The 24,744-nt window shown below is 43.5% G+C and overlaps 1 protein-coding gene across 1 annotated transcript in view; it reads left to right on the forward strand.

Moving 5' to 3' along the window:
* Positions 1–12,293, forward strand: part of CUNH7orf25 (chromosome unknown C7orf25 homolog) — a 28,725-nt gene extending 16,432 nt beyond the window's left edge. Inside the window, exon 4 of the transcript XR_009745356.1 lies at positions 10,485–12,293. The gene's annotated coding sequence lies outside the window, so the exon portion shown is untranslated. The remainder of the gene's footprint in view (positions 1–10,484) is intronic.
* The last annotated feature ends 12,451 nt before the right edge of the window (positions 12,294–24,744 follow it).

Here is a 24,744-nt window from a genome sequence, read left to right on the forward strand (position 1 = left end):
CACACCAGTAAATTGGGTTCATCCAGCATTTTTGGTTCTTTTGAATACCTTTTTGGTAACTGCCTTTTCTCCAACTTGATAACATCATGTTTTCCATATCAACAGCACTTTATCACAGCAGCTGCTGGATCAAGCAAGAGCTTTCTTTAGCATCTTGATTATTCTTTTAGATGTGGACTTGGATATCCATGGGTCCTGCTCAGCCTGTAGTTCTGGTATGTGCTGTTTATCTTTGTGATGGGTTTGAAGGATGTTTAAACAGTCAGGGATAGCTCACACATATTCAATACATGTTTTGTGAAACATTGTCTGTCCATAGTGAGCCCCTTGGAAGAACAGGGTTGCTTTGCCACTATTGGCACATGAGTGAATAACCTTCTCATCAAGATATTCTGGTGATAGGCAGGTCACCCATCTTCAGATCACTGTCCTGATTTGTACTGAATTCCAAGAAAGATTTTTTCTTTTAGGGAGAGGAGGGATGTTTCAGTAAAGATGTCAATGACCATCGTTTTGGGATGTTTACCAGAAAGGCCATGCTAAGGCAATAGGTAAATCATGGGCTTGAAGAGTCTGTCTTGTGATAACGGACTAGAAGAGGCTGGCTTGTTCAGCCGAACAAATACAAGGCAGGAGGTGACCTGTTCTGCCAACTCATGAACATGTCAGGGGGGTAAATGCCACAGTTGAACTGCTGCTTTAGGTGTTAATATGGGGACGAAAGGCTTTATGCACATTTAGACTGGGAAAGGAAGACAGTTTTGCAGAGCCTTCAGAGGGGAATAGTGAACAAAGAACAAATGCTTTTTAAGATGAGACACACTAGGTGTATGGGTGTATGAAAGGGAGTATGTGATCTGATGGGGGATAACTGGGAGCAAAAATTTGGATGCAAATACCTGTTCTGGCTTCCCCCCCACCTGCCCCCCTCCCTGAGACAGAGCAATCTGGCCAAAAATGAATGTTGTAGACTTTCCTCCTCCTGTAATTTTTATTAGTTACATCCTGTACTCCGATGATTTCTCTTTATCCCCGTTCTGCCCACAGAAGAAGAGGAATGGAGTTTTCACAGAGGCAGGGTTACGTTTTTCAGCCTGATCTCAACTCTAGTGACATCAAAAAGGTTTGTCTCTCTGAAGGGCCCTTCTTGTTCTCTGTTTGGTTACCTTAGTTTCCCTATTGAACAGCAGGAGGCCAGGAATGAAAATAATGGGCAGGTTTGCACCGTGGAGCAGCCTCCTGGTGGTTCATACTTCCAAGTAATGTGTTTTCCTCCACATCCCAACTGTCTTTATGCTCTGAGAATGTGATATCGAAGCTTCTCTTATGCTCATATTTTAGTCTGTGTTTCTGCACTTACTTTTTAAATCCAGCATAAATTCACATGCTTCGAGTAGGTCTCCAGCAGATCCCTATGAATGACTTCTTGTTCCCAGCCTCTAACTTTTACCTCTGTGACATTTATCTGGCCATGTAGTCAGACAAGCCAGGGGAACTACTTTGCTGAAGAAGGATTCAGAACAAAAAGGTTGATTTCTGCTGGATTTGTTTTCCATCCTGGCTCACTGTGCAGCTGTGTGAATGCCCAAAGGGAAAGGATAGTAATGACTGCAGCAAGGCTGAGATGTAGAGGATGGACCATGTTGTTCAGCAGCAATCTGGCTTTGTCTTCTGACCTTAAAAGCAACGGAATGAGGCACACAAAGCAGAATGGATGCCAGAAATGGGAGCAGAGCTTGCCTTACCCTTGTCAACAAAGGAGGTATTTGTAATGCAAGAGGCTGACTCCCACCTGGGAGACGGGAAATTCTGGTCCTCCAGTGTGCTTGCTAGTCAGTAGGTAAAGCTGTTGTAATTTGTGGCTAACCAGAAAGGCGCTGTTAGCACAGCAGTCTGTGGAGAAAAGATGTTGAGACTATATTAAGGAAGAAATACTGTTTGACTTAGAAGTCAGTGTCATATGGTCGGTTAGGAGAGCTGTGCTCATCTGCTGCTTTTCCTGGGACTAGAAACTGAGCCCGTGTAATGCAATGTTTGCCTAACACAGGTAGAATTCCTTGATCAGAAAATCCTGATGGATTCTGCTGTTTGTGTGGTACCGAAAGAGTTAAGAGGAAACTCTTTCTCTCTGCTTAGCCCAGCAGCATCCAGTTCAGAAGATAAAAGCACCCCTCAGCATGAACAGGCTGCGAAGTGCATTTGAAAATAAATTCTTTAATGCCAGTTGTCATTACGAATTTATTTTCAAATACGTTTTGCAGTTTGCTCCTGCTGAGAGCTCCTTTTATCTTGTAACTTGCAGACTGTGGGGCTGAACAAAATAGGTACCTTTCCTCTTAAATAAAGCAGCAAATATTGAAGCAAGATTCTATCTGTCACACATTATAATATTTATATGTATTTCTCATCAACCCCAAATTCCCCAGGGACTCTCAGATTCGCATGAGGTCTCACAGTGCTGGGTTTGGCATCTGGGTATGTGATTGCTTTAATAGAAGACCATGCTGTTTGCTTTGGCTCTGCTGACACTCCATTACACTTGGTCAGATGCACATAAAAGACAGTCTAAAGCTGTTTATAAGGATGATACTTTAGGCAACACGATGAGTCAATGTGTCATGGCTCAGCCCTGACACTTGGGTTCAAACTTGGCTGCATCTGTTATGCTTTGTTAGCAACAAAGGATTAGGAGCTAAGTACCGTAGCTAGCTGTAGCTTGCACTCAGAGGTGAGGTGTAGTTTGTGTGTTGCCCTGATTTCTACCTTTTTTTTGGACAGCATCAATTACTTGACATGCTTAAAACCCTGTGAATCCTGCCTGTGCTGGGAAATGATGAATCCCTTTTTTCTTCCTCTGAAGTACCAGGGGAAATGTGAAACTCCAGACATTTTCAACAGATTTGTAGAACAAATGAATACTGAAGCCAACACAGAATCACAGAATGGTTTGGGTTGGAAAGCACCTCAAGATCGTCTGGTTCCAACCCCCTGCCATGGGCGGGGACACCTCACACTAGACCAGGTTGCCCAAGACTCTGTCCAACCTGGCTTTGAACACTGCCAGAGTGGGGCCTTGGCCAGTTGTGGGGAACTTCTTCATTTGCAGCACAGTAGTAAGAAAACAGCAGGGTGTTTAATTTGTTTAATTGTTCTCTCAGAATCAAGAGCCGTGTTCTTACAACACTGCTCAAATTTGCTCTGATCTTTCTCCTGGCAAAGCTAAGTAATAGGAATTTGGAATCCAGCACAACTCTTCTCCTTCCACATTACTATGACAATAGCAATTAAAAAATCATACAGTACTACTCCAACCTCCCCAATCCTACAGGGCAATTCATTCCAAAGTTATAGCTGTCCAGTTCAGCAGAAGGGAAAAACATTTGTATTAACAGTAATAACATTAGTTGGAAGTTAGGAACTCTGCTTATAGTTCTTGGCTGTATTTTTCACAGTACTGGAAACTGTGGGGACCTTTTACCCCAAACACTGATTTCTGCACAAGCTTGAAGTAGCTGTGTTCCTGTGGATGCTTTATAATTACCCCTTCTGTGACAGTTGTGCCTCTGCAGAGAGCACTGAGCTTGTTCCCAAGAAGCCCATGCTCTGTTCCAGGCTCCCCATCCAGTCTGCTGCTCGATTAAGCAGCTTGCTTGTTTTAACTTGTGCTTTTTACACACCTCATCTCTTCAAATGCTGAGGGAACTCTGGGTCTTTAGAGTATGGAGAAGAGAAGGCTCAATGTGGGACCTTATCGCTCTCTACAACTGCCTGACAGGAGGATGGAGCCAGGAGGTGGATGGTCTCTGCTCCCAGGTAACAAGTGACAAGAGGAAACGGCCTCAAGCTGCAGTAGGGGAAGTTTAGACTAGGATATTAGGAGAAATGTCTTCCCCAGAGGGTGCTCAGGCATTGGAACAGGCTACCCAGGGCAGTGCTGGAGTCACCGTCTCTGGAAGTGTTCACGTGCCGTGTAGACGAGGCCCTCAGTGCCATGGGTTAGTGGTGGCCTTGGCAGTGCTGGGGTAAAGGTTTGACTTGATGATCTTAAAGGTCTTTTCCAACCTGGTTGATTCTATGATTGATATTTGCTAACCTGCAGGGGTAAAAAAAGCCAAGAAATAGCTGGAGTGGGTGAATGCTGTTTTGTGGGCAGCAGCAAAGTTAGGAGGCAAAAGCCTGCCTATATCTAGAACAGTGTATGATTCTCGGCTAAAGGGGTGTACAGGTTTTGTCACATCCTCATAGCTAAATGTAAACTATTTACTTCAAATTGGATTATTACTCCATTTAAACAAAATGCATAGTTGCATCCATTCTCTAAAACCAGAGAGATGTGACTCTTTTTCAGGCCGCAAAGCACTATGTATTATTATTACCACTGTTTAATTTTCAGCAAAACTCTGACTTGTGCTTGCATTCCTATCCTATTCTGAAATAATGAATTCTCCTCTGGCCATGATAGCAATCTGTAGCACAGCCTTACGGATGCATTTGCTCTGGGGTATAAACCTCTGGGTGTATTAAGGGGAAATCTTCACTGAGGCAGGTTGTTCTTGTTTAAAACTGTAAATGACTCAAAGCTGCAGTTTCAGTTTCTAGCAGTCCCACCTGCTTTTCAGGAAGTATCTGTTTGCAGAAGGAATTCCTATGGGGGAGGAAATTCCCCACAGATTAGGGAGGATTTTTCATGTAAGTCTATTTTGATTTGTATAAGAGACTAAAAGGTTATTTTTCATGTCACTGGAGAACTTCCAGCCAAATAGATATTTTTCTTCTTGAGCTGCTTAACTTGACGTCACTGTTGTCCTGAAGTAGAGTTCCCAGGAATTATCAGCACTGAGGCTGTTTCTTACTGATGCTACTCTCCAAACCTTGTATTTAGTAAGCAAAGAAAAGGAATCACGAGCTAGAGCAAACCCTCACCGATGTGCTTGTAATGTCTTAACTTAAATATTCACATTTAAAACTAGAAACTTGGTGGCATCTGTAGCAGGCCTGTGGGGCAGGTGCAGTTGGATGTGCTGCCCAAAGCCCAGATCCCTCAGTATACGCAGTGTGGGGAGTGACTGTTGGGCCATGAGAGCACACAGAGGCGGTCTCCCTGGTTGGTTTTCTAGTTGAAACCATCTTTCAATTGCACTGGAAGAAAACAACTGGTTTGGACTTCAGGAAAACTGCTTCAATCCAAGCCCAGAAGAGGGAGCCCTCCATCAAAATAAGGCTCTGAACTGGATCACGACCAAGATTCACAGAAGTTTCCACTTTCTCTTCCACCTGCTTATAAATCACTGGGTGGAATTTCTTGTCTGTCTGCCTAGTCTTTAAAGACTAACAGCTCGCAGTTTCTACCCCTAAACAATATCATTCAATAGCTGACATGCATGTGTGAGAGTTTTCTTAAAACTCTGACTGGACACATCAGATACGGAACTTGGTCCCTACAAAATAAAGTCTTCCATTGCTCTGCAAAGCAAGCCCCCTTTTTGTGCCATGTTCAGTGTATCATGTAGCATGTCCTGATTTCCACTCGCAGCAAAACCTTCCTATGCTTTAAGGAAGCCTGCAGCTATTATCCTTGCTCTTGCTTGGCTGAAGCCAGTGAGGTTTGCTCCTGTCTTTGACAGGACAAGAAGCAGACCCTTTAGTATAACAGGAATTTCCCTCAGATCCACATGATGAATACTTTGCTCTGAGCAAGACCAACCTGTAGTATACTGAAGCCAAATGACCTTTTCAGATATTTTGTGTGTTCCTTGTAATGTCTTAGGTGCTCAATTTTTAACCTACCCGTAACAGCCCCAAATGTCCGGAGGAGCTGATTGCCTTAGTTGCATACGTTTACTGTTGCTGAAATTTTGGGGCTCCACTGCTATTCATTTGAGGATTTCTAGAGTTTACTGCGTGTTCTATCATCCTGGGTATACTGTACAAGTTAGAGTAGGTTTGGGGTCCCTCCCTCTGGTAACCAACTAAGAATCCTCTGTCCCTTCTTTTCCCCATGGAAATATCAAGGATAATCTGCCTTCTGGTAGCTTGTTTACTTGATGGGGTCTCAGATTTTGGGTGTGAGTTTCATATGCCTTCTGCCTGTTTAGTTAGCTGAAAGAAAAAGGCAACCAAAACTAAGGCAAACATATCCTCGATTTCTTACCTAAAATGTCTCTCTTCTGTCCTTTCTGACCCTTTCCACTGCCTCCCATAGTCCAGGATAAAATCCAGTCTTCAAAATGCCTTTGTTTTGTAAACATCACGGTATAGCTGAGAATAGCTCCAGGGTTTGTACAGTTCTCCCATATTACTACAGCGCTCCTCCAAACTCAACTCCAGTGTGACTCACAGGCTGGCCTGAGTTTTGCTTAGGAACTAAATCCCTTTAGCTTCCTTGAATGCTTCTGGGAGAAGATGTGACAGTGATGCTGCCTGGTAGGACAGGATTTGAGAAGGTAGCACCAAAAAATGCATGGTATTAGGTAGGAGCAAAAAGATCCATGACTGTGGATTCAATGGCTAAAGTGCCTGTTAAAGAGACCCTGGGTGACTTTGCCCTTTCTTCCATCTCTTTGTGTTCTTATAGGTTATGTGTTTGAGCAAAGCATTCAGCTTTTCATGTACTTTTCCAGGGCTGTTACTCTACTTATCTGGACTGTGTCCTCATCTTAATTTGTCCCTTGATGTACAGTTGAATTAACACAGCTCAACACTGAGTAGTCACTCTAGTCATAACTTTGAAGTGGATTCACTGAGGTAGTATACATTATATGGAAAAGTCTAATCAAAAAAAGGAAGGAACAGGCTAGGTTCCTGGAAATTAAGCTTTCAATATAATTGTTATTCTGTATCATACCTATGAGGTGAACGATGGCTGCCAATGTTTTATGCTTATACACAGTGGCTTGCTCGTGCTGTCTTGAAGAAGACAGTAATGTAAACATACATACATATGTGTTTCCTTGTGCCTGTGTTTTACTCCTGAGCTGTGTGCTGTGATCATCTAGTTCAGATAAGTCTTTAGAGTGTATTTTGAGGCTGGCAGGCACTGTGGCTAACTGGGTAAGTTATGGCCATCCTGAGGTCTGTATGTTATCAGTGGGTAGGCAGAAGCGGACAGGTTACTTCCCTTCCTGTCCCCCTGCCAAAACACAAGCTGAGACAGATTGCCTTCCCCTTGGGTCTGAGGGCTGGAGGGTGAGATCAGGCTGCCAGATTTCTTTCTGTTGAAAGGTGAAAGTGTATTGGTTAGATCCCTTCCTGCTGCTGGAAGGAGAGCTTGACCTGGAACACCAGCACCGTGAACCTGCTGGGTAAGTTTGCAGCCAGCCAGGAGGCAGACAGGCAGTGGACAATGTGATGGTTTACAAGCCAGGCCACAAGCAGTGTAATACAAAAGGCCCCAGATACAGTATTTTCACACTGGTGATTGTTTGTTTAGGGATTTATTTTTTTTATATAAATAAAACACAGCGTAATTAAAACCAAAATAAAGCAAACCAAATCAGTTCTATAACAGAGCCCATGGGCTCTGTAGTTAATGCCCTTAGAGTAACCCAGTAATAAATGAAAAAGTCACTTACTGCCCAAAGACAACCAGTTAACTTCCTTTTATGAAACTATAGGTCTTTTTACTAGGCTACAAAACTGTTTCAAACAAATGGAAACCAAATGTGTAAAAAATGTGTTTTTCTTTAAACCAAACCAGCGTAAGCCACAGGGCTCTTCACGTGAAGCTCTGCCTCAGTCTCTTCTACAGGCTTGTGCTTTTGAGAGTGAATACAGGGCTCATCTATTGAGCAGAGCTCTGCAGCTGCTGCTAGATAGAGGATCTATACAGTAACTGTAACAGAGATATTAAGCAGCCATTCAGGATGGAACTATTCAGAGTAGCGAACCCCGAGACATGCAAAGCATTATGCAATCGTATTGGCACATTTTGTGTTCTCCAGCCCAAAAGAGTTGCTATTGTGGAGACAGGCTATTTTAATCTTCACATGCAAAAGCTTTTGACGTGTGCTGCACCTATGCCCTGCCTTGTAATACTGTTCATTCTAGTGCTAAACAGATGTGATGCCAAACCAGCCCCGCTATAAATCAGTGCATCTCCTATTGAGATCAATAAGAATTGCACTTGCTTACACCAGGGCTGAATTTTTGCCTGTAAATTACAAACAGTTCCGCTGTGGATGGAAAATATATTAACCTTCTGTGAACATAAAATTCAGTGTGTCATCTGTAGGGGTCTGCTTTTCAGTGATTACTTCCTAACTGGAGAACAACTGCATTTTGAGTGGGAAATGTTTTAGCAACAGATCTTTGTGTACTGCCTGAACATGCTCATATCTTGGCCTTGGTGAAAACAATTCATGTGTAATGATCACGGTCTGGGCACTTGGGTCCTGAATTCTGATAAACTCCTTGTAAAGTCTAAAGGCCAGGCTGTTTTGGTCAAGAGAGCAGTAAATGAGAATGCCGTAAGACATGTTATTACATAGAGCAAACCTTAATAAGCAAAAAAGTAAGTGGGGCTCTGGGGCCCACAACACAAGAGGGACGTGGTGCTATTGGAGTGAGTCCAGAGGAGGCCACAGTGATGCTGCTAGGGCTGGAGCAGTTCTGCTCTGGAGACAGGCTGAGAGAACTGGTCTGGTTCAGTCTGGAGAAGAGAAGGCTCCGAGGAGAACTTACAACAGTCTTCCAATACCCAAAGGGGCCAACAAAAAATCTGGAGTGGGACTTTTTACAAGGGCCTGTAGGGACAGGCCAAGGGGAATGGCTTTAACCTGACTGAGGAGAGATTGAGATGAGCTCTTAGGCAGAAGTTCTTCCCTGTGAGGGTGCTGAGATGCTGGCACAGGGTGCCCAGAGAAGCTGTGGCTGCCCTATCACTGGCAGTGTTCAAGGCCAGGCTGGATGGGGCTTGGAGCAGCCTGCTTTAGTGGAAGGTGTCCCTGCCTGTGGCGAGGACTGGAACTGGATGAGCTTTAAGGTCCCTTCCAACCCAAACCATTCTGTGGTTTTATGAAAATACATGGCTTGTTTTATTTAGTGTATTGGTGAGTCTTGACTGGTGAGTGACAGAGTCTTCCCATTAAGTACTACCTCAACTGATTCGTATTTCAGCCAAACGTTAAATCCCTACCCTTGTATTTGCCTTACCATCAGATAATACCTGATGTCATGACCCACTAAGACCCATAGGTTGTTGTATGCCCCTGTGAAATGAAAGAGAATCGGGCTCCTAAATGTTCTTGATGCCTTTGTGCTGCACTGGATTTAGGAACTGGCATGTGTTAAGTTACCAGCTTTTACATTTCTATCTATGCCACTGCTGCCTGTGAAATTTTTACTCCCTCTGGGCTCCACAGGGAGAGGCACTTGGAGAGTGAATAGCCAAATGGGTCTAGGACATGGCAATTCCAGAGGAAAACATCTCATTCATTACAGATGTTGGATAAGAGTCACACAGCATGTGAAAAGTCCACAGAAACTTTTGGGGGTCTTTTTAGTCCCCTTATCCTATACTTACCTTATATGTATGTGTAAATAAGCTTTATGGAGTCCATGGCAAAAGTAAGTTAACAAACAGAAGATAATGTACTCTGTCTTAAAAATGAAAGGAATTAGAGAACATGATACTGCAAAACACCCTGTGATCTTGCAGTTAAATTGTGTAGAACAACAAATGTCTGTCAGAGGTTGCACACAGATCCTTTATTTGAAATGTTTTCTGAATGGTAAGTGTTTAATTGCGGACTCTCTCAAGGCAGTTGCTTCTTAAAGGAGTAGAGATTATATATTCCCCCTAGTTTTCTATGGAATGATATATGACATTTGGTCAAATGCATTGTGCTCTCAGGATAAATTATAAAGCACTTAAATGTATTTCATCCCACATTATACTTCATCTTCAGGCAAAAATGTGTTTTGTCAAAATATTGATTTGTATTATCAGGGCACGTTGTATAAAATCCGAGAGCAAATTTCATTTTAGGGAACTGTGCAATTTGTCTAACCATTCCAAGGAAAAGGACATCAAATACATATGAGCAATTGTGTTGGTGAAATGAATTTTAATCATGTTTATCATCCTTCCAGATACACTGTACAATGGCATTTGATAAATTTCACTCCCTAGACCCTAGTCTGATGGCTGATGAGATAGGAATGTTACAATGTCCCAGTGGCATCGAGCTGGATTCCTGCTCTTAATAGGGTGCTGATAATATAGACACTGGTAATTTATCTGTTACTTAAGAAAAAATTAAATCTGATTCCATGAAAGGAGGAAAACCAAATAAATGAATATAGGTGAGAATTAATGTTGACATAGCCTGCACTATGTAATTGGTGTCTAGAGGTTTTAAGGACTAAATGGAAATACTTGAGGGATTGTCTTTTTCTCTCAATCTTGTGGTTAAAACTTGAGAGTCATGAAACATAGAGTCTCTGTTTTGGTTTTTTTTTTTCCTTTTTATTTAACTTGCCTACAGATGTTCTACATGACCTTGAGAGAGCTGGATGGGGCTGATTCTGCACTGGAAGTCAATGGACTGTATTCAACAAAGACATGAGGACTGAAACTGCATCTTTCCCGTGCCTCCTGTCTCTTCACTTGTAACAAGAGGCTAACAGTGTGCTCCTTCCTCCTTGGGGTGCAGCAAAGATAAATCACATGGTATTTGCAATGATTCTGCTATCAGGAAGTGTGGGCTGCTTCTGCTTGAATCTGTGGAGACTCCTAAGAGCGAAGTCTTTGCTCTGCTTGTGGATTAGCCAGCAGAGGGCAACATCACTCTCGCGCATGAAAACTGCATCCCCTGCTTGAGCCAAAACCTGCCAGACACAAGAGGAATCTTTTCCTTAGCCTTTATAGCTCTTTATAAATGCAGATTTTTACTGTTTTTCAATATTAGCCTTGCAATGAAACGGCAGTGTGTGAGCACTCCCATGGCACTGTTAGCAGCTAGCCTTAGAAAAAAAGCTTCAAAACCTTCCAGTGCTGGGCAGAAACACAACAGTCATTTTTATTTTGTTAGTGGTTGATACAGTGCTAATATCCATAACAGCAGTGACTGTGTGGTGCTTTGAATGCTGTATGGCTTTGGTTAACTTTTATCATTCTTATCTATTTATTTCATAGTTGACCTAAGGGTGTTTGAGGTGCATGTCCCAGGACCTGGAAAAGAAAGAGATCAGGTGGATCCTCACCTCATGGAAGTCAATGGCAGCAATTTTCTTTTGTTTTCATGGGATCAGAACTGCACCTGATCCTTCCCTTGAAGCCCATAGCTGTCAAGGTCCTTCTGGACAGACCCATATTGTGGTGCTTAAGCTCTTGCCCTTGTCTTATGGATGGACCCTGGAACTGGCCGATGACTTTGCCTCATCTGAGGCTGTTGATGGTATTCATTGCTATGACCACCTGCCTCTGCCCCATGGTCAGGCCCTGCAGGACTGCATCCTGTCAGTGAAGGCATAGCTTGTGCTGGGTCATCTGTGGGTCATGGCACAGCCCTGTGCCTGCTGCTCCCTGACACTGCTCCTGCAGAGACTGAATTTATGCCCTGTGAGAAATCCCCAAGGAGAAATTCAGATCAAACCATTTAGAGCGATCGAAGTGAACAAGGGGGTTATAATAAATCTTTGCAGGATCCCAGGTCTCTAATGCCAAAATGTGCAATCCTGGAAACAGAAACAGTTGTATGCAGCTTAACTGAGTGGTAATGCAGCTCTTACACCCACAGGAAGCTGGCCTGTTAGACGTCCAGATCTACTAAAGAAAGGGCTAGTCCTCAGCCTTGTGCAGAGCAACTTAAAATGTTAGCACTTGAACTCAAAAAGAATAAGAATTGAAACCAGAAATATCCAGACAATCCCACTTCCCTTTATAGTGCTTGGAATTTAGGAAATCAAGTGGATTTTAAGCTAACTTCATGATTTATTGCAGTTTATTTCCTGATGCTTGAATGCCTGTGACTACCCAGACATGGGAGATGACAGGTAGTGATAGTTTTTGTTCACTGTGAAGCAAAAGGGGCTAACTTCAGTGGGTTTTCTATTGAGCTCTATGTATCCAAACAACGAATGCATAGAAACACTGGTATTTAAATTTGAAATCCTGGTGGGGAAGCAGCCCTCCCCAGGGTACTTATCTGTAGATTAACAATTTCTTCCCATTTTATATTCTCTTCCTTTTTTTTTCCCCCCATTTATTCTTTAAGAAGTACAGTCCTCAGAAAGACTGGGAATTTCTTTGAGAAGTTGTTAATACCAGATGCAAATACACGTGTAAAAACTCAGGGCTGAATCGCTGATATTAATTTTGTGAGCCTCTGGGTCCCATGTCCAATAGGTGTCAGGAACAGACTTTCTGGAATTCATAGAATCATTGAATCAACCAGGTTGGAAAAGGCCCTTAGGGTCATCAAGTCCAACTATTCCCCTAGCACAGCTAAAGGCCGCCACTAACCCATGTCACTGAGGGCCTCGTCTACACAGCGTGTGAACACTTCCAGGGACAGTGACTCCAACACTGCCCTGGGCAGCCTGTTTCAATGCCTGAGCACCCTTTGGGGAAGGAATTGTTCCTCATCTCCATCTAAACCTCCCCTACTGCAGCTTGAGGCCATTTCCTCTTGTTCCTTGGGAGCAGAGACCAGTCTCCTCCTGGCTCTGTCTTCCTGTCAGGCAGTTGTAGAGAGGGATGAGGTCCCCCCTGAGCCTTCCCTTCTCCAGACTCTAAAGACCCGGAGTTCCCTCAGCCATTCCTCATCACACTTGTGCTCCAGGCCCTTCATCAGCTCCACTGCCCTCTCTGGATCCGCTCCAACAGGTGTGTTTCTGGGTGATCCCTGCAGCACCTTTGTTTTTTGAGTTGAAGTGGAAGAAGTGCCATTGTTTAGTACCTAGTTCCAGGGAGAAACCTGTCTAGCTCCAAATGGGAACTTCTTTTAACAGGCACACTGAAATGGAGGGGATATGAAATGCCAAGACTTTGTCTGTTTGGGGTAAATAATGCTCCTTCCAGCTTTGATAGCTGTAAGGAGGCAACATGTTTGTGTGGAATGTGTACAACTCTGTAGTGAAAATGTGGAATTGTTCTCACACTGAGATTTGGAGTAAAGAAGTGTAACAAGGTTGAAATTCCCCACTGGCACAGTTCTGAGCATGCTGGGATCTACCAGTCTAGGACCAGGAGCAGAATTTGGCCTGTGAGGTAGGGGAGATGCCCTGGGTGTACTGGCACAGTACAGTGTACTTCAGCATCAGGAGCATGCAGGAAGACCCACCATAGTTACTGAGTACAGATGAGTGGAACAGCCTGTGTTGGATCTTGGTGTAACATGGCCATGCACTTGTGGAAGAAGCTGTGAGCACAGACTAGCTAGCTCGTGCGAGGACCATGCTGTATCCCCTTGATGTGCCTGTGTGAACAACAAGCAAGGCTTTTAAGAAGAGGTATTCTCTTTCTTCCCCTTAGCAGAAATTCTCCAAGGTTGTGCTAATACAGTTCTTTGGTTTTATTTAGCTGGGTGGCTTTGAAAAAGAGTCTTTTTAGCAAGGTGGTTTTATTTATTGCTACTCTTTGGGTTGTTCCTGTAGGTCCCCTTTGAGACAGGCAGATCTGTAGTGCTCTACAGCATAGGTGCTCAGTGGGCAAAAAGGAGAGTCACTCTCGAGAACAATCCTTATGTAACTCCTGTGACACATGGACCAAAGCCAGCAAAAACTTGGGGTTAGGGAAGGCAGCAGGGGACAAAGGTAACAAAATAACTGCAGTTTAGTAAGATGACAAAGTTGAGACACCACAATTAATGGATGAAATGGGAATGCTTCTTCCTCAAAACACGTGCTGTAGTTCCTACTGCTCTATTTCTCTTGCCACCTTCCTCCCCAGTTCTTGTAGCAGCTGAGACTTGGTCAGAGAAGACATCCTCAATGGAACACTGCCTTTCATTGCTGTTTTGTCTCTTTACTGTGTCCTCTTATCCTGTTCTCATGTAGTAGTAACACACAAGATGCTGATTCTGGAATGACTTGACGGAGGGCTGCCCTGTCTGTTCTACCAGTAAACTATCACTGATGAGCAAGGGACTAAAGTGATTGCATTGATCAAGTTGTACTAACACTCCCAGTTGATAGCATAAATCAGTAGGTTTTACTTGTCTGGTTATCAGATTCACATGTTTCATAGAATTATAGAATGGTTTGGGTTAGAAGAGACCTTAAAGATCATTTAGTTCCAACCCCCTGCTATGGACTTCCTATAATAGGGAAATAGGGTTTCCTATTATAAACTTTCATACGTAGATTGCCGAGCAGCACATGAAATAACTTATTTTAGTCCACTGTCTTGGACCTCATAGAGTGTAAGTCCGTCAAGAACAGACTGAAAGCCCTTGATTTAAAACAAATGCGCCTTCAGAGTAAGGTCTCTAACCCTCACAGAGTGGATTAATTCATGGAAATGTTTTTTTAATGAAGGTGCTATTTTACAGGAAGGGAAGTATATTTTTCCAGTAATTTAATTATCAAGATGTTTTTAGAGAAAATGAGCCCTTGCCGCTACTAATGAGTAAGGCAGCTGAGATTCCTCTATACCTATGACCTAAATTAATATCCAACTTTTCAAAGGTTTATGGCAGTAACAGTGTGCAAAGACTTTCTGTAACTTGTAGAAGGATTGGAGTAAGTTGTTTGGGCCTGACAGACTGTGAAGAAGCTGTAAACATGTTGGTGGTGAACAAAACCCATAATTATTTGTAATAAGAGGAACTGTTCTGCTTCTGAAATTGTTGCTATCAAAAACCCTATATGGTATGGATGCCACGTGCGACTAAGGCTCTCTATCAATCTTTCATATGGTTGATGCCTATAAAACATCTGTAAAAATAGAGAGGCTTTCTGGTGATGATATCCTGAACAGAATCCAGCACAGCACCAGCCATAAGATTGCAGGTAACTCACAGTCTTTAGCTCTTCCCCTTCCCCTTCGTCTTGCCTGCTTGCCTTTCTGTGTTTTACTGTGGAAGCCAGCATCATGCACATATTGGTAGTGAAATCATTTTATACTCTTTTTGTGTTTTCATGTTTTGATTAGTATGGCTTAAATCCATGATTCTGGGGTCTCTTGTTTTTTGTTACCATTGCTGTTCAGTTGAATGGGTCAGTCTGTCCAGAGGAAGTACAATACTCTTCCTGTTTCATAAAATCTTCAACCTTACAGCTCCTTTCCAGTTTGTAGTAACTTCATGTATTTCTGCCTTCTGTCGTCTTCTGCTTGCAGTTCCAAAATGGTTTCCAAGAAGATCAGATGAATACTGCTGCTCTTTATTGTCTGTCCAACTCTCCTAACATTGTCTATTGTCTGAAGCACATAGAAATTTCATCTAGAGGAATGTGCCAGAATGCATATTGTCAGAGACATTGTTCCAGTACTCAGAAATAGACTCTAATACGCCATTCAAGACTGCTATAGCATAAAGCCTGGGGCAGAGATAAAGAGATCCTCATCTAAGACACTTGGAGGAAAAGAAAGAAAGAAACAAACTTAGGGGGAAAAAAAAAGAAATGGCAGATCCTGAGGCAGCTTGAAAAATATTTAAGATGGAGACAGATTTTATCAGAGTGGTAAAATAAGTCAGTGCTGAAATGAATCTGTGAAGAAGCAAATAATTTATTGTAACACTCATTAGGCTTTTAATGAATACTGAGTAAAAATACTTGGGGTTTCTTTCAAATAGTCTAAAAAGATTCAAAGATGTGGATGCTGAAAAGTCCACAGAGCTAGGCAAAGTTTCCAACAGAGTGCCAGTTAGATTAATTATGAGGTTGTTAATGATGTTTTGCAACTAACATACTTCTGCAGTTCCTGTGATCAGATATATAAATCATTTATAACACACGCAATTCACAGTTTATTGCTATGTTTGATTGTCACCTACTTCACATTAAAGCCATCTCAAGCAACTGGCAACACTGAAGTTTTCCCTGATAGGAGGAACAGTTTATGCAGGCGTTAAGATGTTTCTGCATCGAAGACTGGAGTTTCTCAAATACATACAGTGTTATTGGGGCAAATCCTTGGATCTTAAGAACCCTGGGTTTGGGGTGTGTTTGCAGCTGAAATTCTGTTCCGCATATATATGGTTTGAATGTTTCTTGTATGTTTTCAGGATATTTCCTATTTGCTGCACAAAACTTCTGTACTGTAAGCCCTGCTAAAAATGTGTCAGTGAAGATACCCAATTCAATCCGTTTAACGAAAGGACTTCACATTCAGCAAAGTACAGGTCTTCTGTTTCTTTCCATTTATTGTTCAAATAAGATTTTATTATTTTCTATTTATTAGTGAACAAATAAATGATAGCAATTTAGTTACTATTGCATTTATTTCTTGAATTTATTTCTCTCTAGGATTCCTGTCATAATGCCTGCTTAAGCGTGTCTTGCCATTTCATACCTGACGGGAAGGTAATGCTTAATGCAGAGTGAAACTGGCAAAGCTCCTCTGTAAAAGTTCTTTCCTTGACAGTGAGCATGCTGTGTGTTTCCAGACACTTCACACTTCATAGCCATTGAGAAATGCAGCTTTTTGGCAGTACAATGGGTAAAAGGTCCATAAATGTGGAACATGAGTGTGTCTGAATGCTGCTGGGCTCCTTACCTCGTTATATTACTTCACACTTGGGGTACTGCATATGGCCATGACCACATAGAAGGGCTGCAGGGAGCACAGAGCACGGAGCAGAGCAGATGCTGTCCCCTTTGGGTAGGGAGCATTGCTGTGCTGCGAAGGAAGTGGAGAGTGGGGACCTTCCTTTTACTCAGCCCCTTTGTGGCTCATTTCCCCACCAGCACCCTATGTGCCCATGTAGTGGGGCCGAGTGGTGCTGAATCCACAGTACAGCTGAACTCTCCTCTCTGTAAGCTGAGAGACCCCTGTGCCTGACACAAAGGCACATCCTTTCATTTCCAGGTGATTTTTGCCTGGGAAAACAGGATGAAGCTGTGATAGGGATGATAAGGGGAGACCTTGTAACGGTCTTCCAATACCTAAAGGGGGCCTACAAGAAACCTGGAGAAGGACTTTTTACAAGGGCGTGTAGTGACAGGACAAGGGGGAATGGCTTTAAACTGATGGGAGACAAGGAAACAGAATGGAGACCTGGCATGACATAAGGGCTGAGCTTAACTCCTCAACCTGGTGGAGGCTGAGGTACAGGCAGGCCGGTGGATGGATACAGATACGGTATGTGCCTTACCAGTGAAAAGGCTATTTTATTCTCCAGGACTTTTCCTGAAGGATTTTCTTTGCCAGCAGCAGAGATCAGCTCAGAGTTACGCAAAGTTGAGGGGTAAATAATGCAGCAATGTTTGAGGCACAGCTGGAGCTGCAAAACATCTGTGTGCTTAACTTCAGATCTCTGAAGCACTGGAGCCCTGCTTCGGAAAAGAATTCTCTCTTTCAAAAATGCCCATGGAGAGGTAGTCATTGCTCATTTTTGCTACTGAAGCACCCCTGCATTTTGCATTAGGAGGGCATTTACAAGGACTAAGAGGCAAGACATACAGGAGAAAATTGACACCCAAGAAAAGAATAACTATTGCGTTTTGCAGCTTGCAGAGGAAAAAGTGTTAGATAAATGCTTATGACAAACAGACCCTGTTTGATCTCCCTAAGAAGATTTGACAAGTCAGACACACAGGAGCCATAAATTACCTGTAATGGCAAAAATTACATCAGTTATAACCTTTTAAGCAGTTGTGCCTCATACAGCATCAATTCAGAGATAGTCATCTAAGGAGAACCATTCTCTGTAAGCCCACATTTGCCTTGTAATATACAGCTACAAGAGTAAGCTGCATATGATTTTCATAAGACATGATAAAAATCTAATGGTTCTAGGCTGCATACGGAAAACCTGTGCAGATAAGTGGCTCAGACTCTGATAAACATACTGGGCCAGGAAAGCCATTTTTTACTTTAAAGAAGAAACGGGAGTATGATTGAGATGTCATGGTGGGGGGGTACTGCATGGGGAAGATTCCCATAATCAGTCATCAGCCTGTTGCAAAGACAAGGGGGGAGTTGGTCTGCCACACGTTGCATCAGGCTGGGCCCTTTGCACCCCTGACACCTCCTGTGCCTTCTTGAGAGGATTCCCCTGGGGGAGTTGCTTTTCCTAGCTTGCAGGTTGTTCACAAAGGTGGGGCAGGGGACACAGCAGTGAGCACCTGCGTGCTGTGCTGACCACTGGCACCCGAGGAGCTGGTGCTGCACAGAGCTGCCTATGACATCCATGGCAGCGGGGCTTGATGGTGCAGGTCCTACAGCAGTGACCTCTGCTAGGGGACTGTTTCTTCTTGTGCCCTAATGGCAGAGCTTGAGTTCCCCCGGCGCACAGAGAGAACACATAGGAAAGATGATTTCCACCCTCTGCATGGCCTTGCTTGTGCTCAAGTGGCTGCTCTTGGGGCTGGAGGAAAGGCTTCCAGGCCTGGCGTTGGGTTCAGTTCATAGAATCCAAGGCTGGTTTGGGTTGGAAGGGACCTTAAGGATCATCCAGTTCCAACCCCCTGCCACAGGCAGCAACACCTTCCACCAGACCAGGTTACTCCAAGCCCCGTCCAACCTGGCCTTGAACACTGCCAGGGATGGGGCAGCCACAGCTTCTCTGGGCACCCTGTGCCAGCGCCTCAGCACCCTCACAGGGAAGGGTTTCTTCCTAACCTAAAATCCTCGCAAGGCTGCTTTTCCAGAAACTTCCCCGATGGGTTAAATCATACAAGGGAAACCTGCCACACATTGGGTTGTGGCAAATAATTTGTTTCTATGGTATGGAAAGCTCTGTTTGTACTGCCTTTTTGGGTAGGAAAGGAGAGAAATACACACTGATTCTCAGAGCCGCAATTCCTGTCCCTGCACTGCTTTCTGTCAGCAGGCTAACCACATCTTCCACAGGCCAGCCCGGGTGCCGCGGGTACCTGCGGCAGGACCCCTCTGCTCCCCAGGCTTTGTGCTAGAGCCCGGAATACAACATCCCCACACAGGTGCCGGCTGTGAGGCTGCTCTTCAGCCTCGCCCTGCCTTGAGCCCAGATGCTCAGGCCGAGCTTTGTGGCGGAGGTGAGTCCGGTCCGGTTCCAGCCGGTTCCAGCCGGTTCCAGCCGCCCCACGGCGGGACACAGCCCAGCGCCTCAGCCGCGGGCGGGCGCGTCTTGCACGGACCCTCGGCTGAGGAAGGGCGGGCGCTGCCCGGCGGGGAGCGCTGAGGGGAGGAGGATGAGGAGCGGCCCGGCCAGCCCTGAGGGGCTCCCGCTGTCCCTCACAGCGGTTCCACGGAGATTCCCCCCCGCAGGGAGCGGGTGGAGAGCTCCTGAGGCAGTAGCGGCAGAGAGAGCAGGAGCTCACAGCCTGGCATGTTCCTAAACCCCTCGGGGTTGGGGTAGAGGAGTGGCGAGTGAAAGGTGAGCTTGAGAAATGGCGAAACCCCCTTCCCCGGGGTGAGTGGGGAAGAGATGGCGTTTTAATTATTGTCTCGCCACAACTGTGTTTTAATTGGCAACAAATTACATTGATTTTCCACAAGTCCAGTCTCCTTTTGCCCATAAGTGATCCCCAAGCTTTCCCGTCTTATTTTCTCCCTGTCCTGTGAGGAGGGAGAATGAGGTAGCAGTTGGGTGGGTGCTTGGCAACCAACTGTGGTCAACAACCGCATTCCCAGCAGCGCAATGAAGCCACAGCCGCGCTGTGTCCCACACAGCTGGCTCATAGGCCTGGTGAGTCATGGTTTGGGGTAGGGATGTGCTGCTGGAGCTGCTGCATGGGACAAGCCAGGTTTACCCTCAGGAAGGGGTACTGCATCAGTCCTTCCATATGGGGTGTCACTTTGTGGTCAAGGTTGAGGTGTTTCTGGGCTCCTGGTGAACAAACAGCTGCCTGGTCTGTAATGTAGGTGAATAAACAGGAATTTTTCTCTGCAGGGTGTTTCACCCATTGACTTTCACCAGGTCACTTCACATAGTAGTGCTCTCTCAGTCTGTCTTTCTGCCTGAAATGCTTAAATGAAAATATGTGAGTCAAATATCTGGTAAATAAACCCTCACTTAGGAGGGTACACCTTGAGTTTGTAACATATGGCCCATGCTAAAAGGAGAGGGGGGAAAAATAAGGCAGGAATCAGAAGTGCAGGTCGTTTCATGTGCTGAATTAGACCATTGGAAAACTTACTTAAATTTTACCTGGGTTTTAGGCTGTGATCAGTCAAGGCCAGGTTGGACATGGCTCAGAGCAATCTGCTCTAGTGGAAGGTGTCCATGCCCGTGGTAGGGGGTTGGAACTGGATGAGCTTTAAGGTCTTTTCCAGCCCAAACCATTCTATGATTGAAAGTATGGTTATGTATTTAATCTGGTCAGCACTGCTCATAGAAACCTCAGTCATGTCTATCTGTACCTTAGCCAGGTGTTGATCAGGAGGACAGGGTAAATGAGTTACTTCACTGTAGTTGAGAAAGAAGGTGGCCTATACAGGGCATGTTGATTTCTCTCTGTCACTCATAAAATGTATGAAAAGAGCTTGTACTGAATACTGTGAATTTGATTTTCTCCTATATATAAAGGTGTAAAGGAGTATGACACAGGGCCAATAGCTTGAGTAAAACTTGTTCCCAGCTGCTGTTAGATGACTGCTTTAAAGCAAAAAAGGGCTCCAAATACCCTGTGCAGATAAAAAACAGGTCATCTCTAAAACCATAGGGGTGTGCCATTGACCATGTGCTAATCCTTGATACGCTACTGAAGCTTTTCTTTTAATCTGTCAGTACAGAGAGGATGGTAGCTGCCCTTACACCTCAGGCATATTACGTATATACATATACCTCACCTATATTACATATATACATATCATCATCATGGCTTGACTTTGCAAATGAAGATTTGGGAAGGGCTTTTCCCACGCTTACTACAAGCGTGCTGATGGCTGAAAAGGCCAATGCGAGATAGGCAAATCCGGTTGCAAAAAGCACAGCAAAAAGTCTCCTTGGGTGGTATAGGCAGGGTGCAATTCTTTCTGTGTTGTCTTTTCTCCTCGAGCCTAGTTCTGCGTGTGTTCTCAAAGGAGACAACAGCGTTATGTATGGTGTGTCCCCAAGTCTCCCAATTGAAGGCCAAGGTGGACCACTGATGGTAGTCAATATGGCTGAGGCTGAGGTATTGTTTCAGGGAGTCCTTATATCTCTTCTTTGGGGCACTTCTCTTGCGGCAGCCGGTGGTGAGTTCACCGTAAAACACAATCTTAGGGAGGTGGTGATCCTTCATCCTAGAGACGTGCCCTGCCCAACGCAGCTGCAATTTCAGCAATACGGCCTCGATACTGGTGACCTCTGCCTGTTCAAGGACAGTAACATTTGACACATAGTCAGTCCGATGAACGTTTAGAATTGTACGGAGGCAGAGCTGATGAAAGCATATATACCTATACCTCACATATTATTATCGCTGAGGTGCAGGGCAAGATAAGTGGATGTATTGCTGCCCTGTCCCTTCAATAGTCTTCAGTTCCTCTTCTGGTACAAAGGAAATCAAGAAGAAATGAATTTTAGGTCACTTTCTGTGGATACATACAGCTGAACAGCATGAAGGTGATGAGACTCGGCTTTCTGGGAAGGTTCAAACCTAGCTTCTGATTTGAAGCCCAGTGTGTTACATCTTTTTTTTTCTTTAGCATTTTATTTGACTGTGATCAGGCTATGAAACAGATGTGACCAACTTTTTTAAACGTGCAACAAAATGCATAAGGATATCTTACTTTTGGTTAGCTTTCTGAAAGAAATGTGTCATATCCAAAGCACATGTCAGCCTGTCCCTTCATAAGAGCTTAGGGTTTTCTGTGCAGCTTCTTCTAGACCTGGAAGAGCTGCAGAAGTCTCAGGAGCTCTGACAAATTTAATGTAAAAAGCCTGGAGAAGAGGGGAGAGCTCCCAAATGAAACCAAATGCTGAGGAAAGGGTGGGAACTCAGCTGCTCTGTGTTGTGGTTGGTAACTACCCCCATGCAGGTGTCCTGCATGGCTAACTGGAATGCAGTGAGGTGCAGGTTAGTACGAGTGTATCGTCCTCCTTGGCAACACTAGTGCTGTGGGGCAGGTAAGTTGAGTTTGGGGGAAGGCACAAGTCTATAGGCAGCAAAGTTTTGCTTCTGTTTCTATGAAAGAACTTGAATTCCTAGCAGTGCCTCAGAAAATGCCTATTTATTTATTTCTTTTTAGCAGCATGCATTTTACTGCAGTTTGTGGATGGCAGGGGTCAGGGTTCTGTCATGTTCTGTCTATCTGCCCTTAATTCTTTCCTTTTGAACTCACCATGACTTGCAGTGGAAGCCTCTGTATTTGCTGATATAAATCGATGCAACAGTTCATCTTCAGCGTAAATATCACTTATTTTATTAGCAATAATAAAGACATCAAATATTTTTGCTGGGATTTTCTTTTTTTTTTGTAAGTTATCAGAAAACTGAACTCTTGCTACCCCAGAAATTTGAGCCTAGGGAGTTCAGTGGTTAGTATATGACTACTCTAGGGGAACAAAAGGTACCTTTCCAATTAAAGTTAATAGAGGGATAACTTCAGACACACAAAAGGGAAAAAAAGACACCTATAAGTCATGGTGAGTTCAAAAGGAAAGAATTAAGGTAGGCACACAAAGCATCATGGGAAGTGCTATTCAAGCTGCCATGTCAAAAAGGCTGATTAACAGCAGTTCCAAGTCTACCTGATCACCAGGGAGTCTTACTGATAAAAATTATTTCCCCTCCAGAGAGAAGAATCTCCCTGAACTGAACAAATGTGTCACTTTTGAATAAGGATTCATGAAAAGGCAAAAAAAGAAGAAAAAAGAATAAAGGTAGGCATTCACCCAAAGATCTGAAATTTGTAACTTGTGACTGTTGATCAGTCTTTAAGTTCTGAATGAAACTGCAAGTCATACGTCAGCGAGCGGGATTCAGATCATTAGCGTTGCGTTGCTTTTTTGTTTTAAAGAGCCTGTTTGCAGATGAAATTCACTGGTGTTGGTTGTAATTGCAATCAGGGAAATGGAATGGCTTGTTTTGGTGTGTTGCTTAGACCTTCCAGGCTGTAAGGCTTTTCAGCAGAGTCCTTTAACGATGTTGATTAAATTCTGGAGCTACTGGGTAGAATCTGGCGGTCTGTGTTATGTGTGGAAGTCAGACTAGATGAGTGCAGTGGTGAAGTCTAGACATCAAATCAGATAATTTCAGGTCACTTATCTGGTCATCTTAATCTGGTATTAGTCCTTTTATAATTCTTGTGTATATTTACATGATATTTTGGCAGAATTTCTCTTCGAATTGCTGTTTTATGTTTGAATATCTTAGTCTTCTTTGTACCCATGGTTTATTCCTCCATTTGTGGTGATGTGGAACTGGTTAGAGAATGGGATTGTCACCGATGGGGGGCAGATCTCTCTGAAAATGAGGGCACTTGAGATGTTTTACAGGCAGCATCTGGAAGAATTACAGTGAACTGTGTGTTTGAGATGCTTTTTCTGCAGTAGATGTGTTTTAGGTGTGTCCAATGCTTTAATATTAACTGATAAAATTGAGGGAAAGTGTTGCAGTGGGCTTTGATATTAACTGATAAAATTGAGGAAAAGTGTTGCAGTGGGTGTAGTAGGCTTTGTTGGACTGCAGGAAGCAGTTTGAGATAAAGCCGGGATGAAAAATAGGAGCAGTGGGTTCTCTGGCTGCAGCTGGACAGCAGAAGATGAGTAAGTCCAGGCTGTGCTGTCTGGGCAAAAGTGGGATGACTTTCTGAATTTCAGCCAAGTTATGAGGAGCGTCATTCAGTACCGGAAAGGAATTCATGCTTTTACCTGCAAAATGGAGGTAAAAGGGGATTTCAGGTAGCAAACTGCTAAGTGAGCAATGTTCTGTCTTGTAAAGGGAAGTGGAGGTTTTGCCTACACTATTATATGTTCTAGGTAAAACACTGCCTTTTAAGAAACCATTGAGAGTTTACCCTGTTTTTTTTTGGCTCAGCGTTTTTAAAACCAGTGGGTAGTTAGTTTCATGTATGTGATGCTTTGTGAAACGTGAGTTCTAAAACCTTCATGTTCTTCTTTCTAGATGAGTTGTTACTTACGTTCTCATAGTTGTTTTCACTTGCAGTTTTTAATGTTATATGCTGCTATTACTAGAATGTAGATGTTAGAATGGGCTCTTGTTAGCTTGTTTCCTGACTCTGCTGTGCTTAACACCTTGGGGAGCTGTGGAGTATGAGCTTTTTCATTCATTTTTTTTCAGCATCTCATTGTTTATTCATAATGACATTTTAAAAATACAGAAAACTATGCAAAGAGCAGTCCAAATGTAGTATGAATTTCTCCTAAAAAGTGTTTCCGTCTATAGAAATATTGGGTTAATTATAAAATTAAATTAAATGGCATTTACATTTACACATTATATTACATTACACATATTTTACGGAATATTATATTCATATGCAATATAGGAAAAATGCTATGTAGAATTCAAATATATAAATCAGTATCTTAAAACAAATACATATTGCACGTAATTATCTGAAACATATATTTGTTTCATCAGTGTGTGCACTTGATGTTGTCCCATCCGGAGGAGTTTAATATTCAGTAACAGAAAAGGAAGGTTATTGTCATGTCTATATTTGACTGTAGAGGACTACAACCTGGAAAGCACTTCATATGCATGAAA

This window comes from Pezoporus flaviventris, unplaced genomic scaffold (assembly GCF_033815535.1).
Source record: "Pezoporus flaviventris isolate CSIRO_AGI_PZ_B2104156 unplaced genomic scaffold, CSIRO_AGI_Pfla_v1 ptg000037l, whole genome shotgun sequence".
Lineage (NCBI taxonomy): Eukaryota > Metazoa > Chordata > Aves > Psittaciformes > Psittacidae > Pezoporus > Pezoporus flaviventris.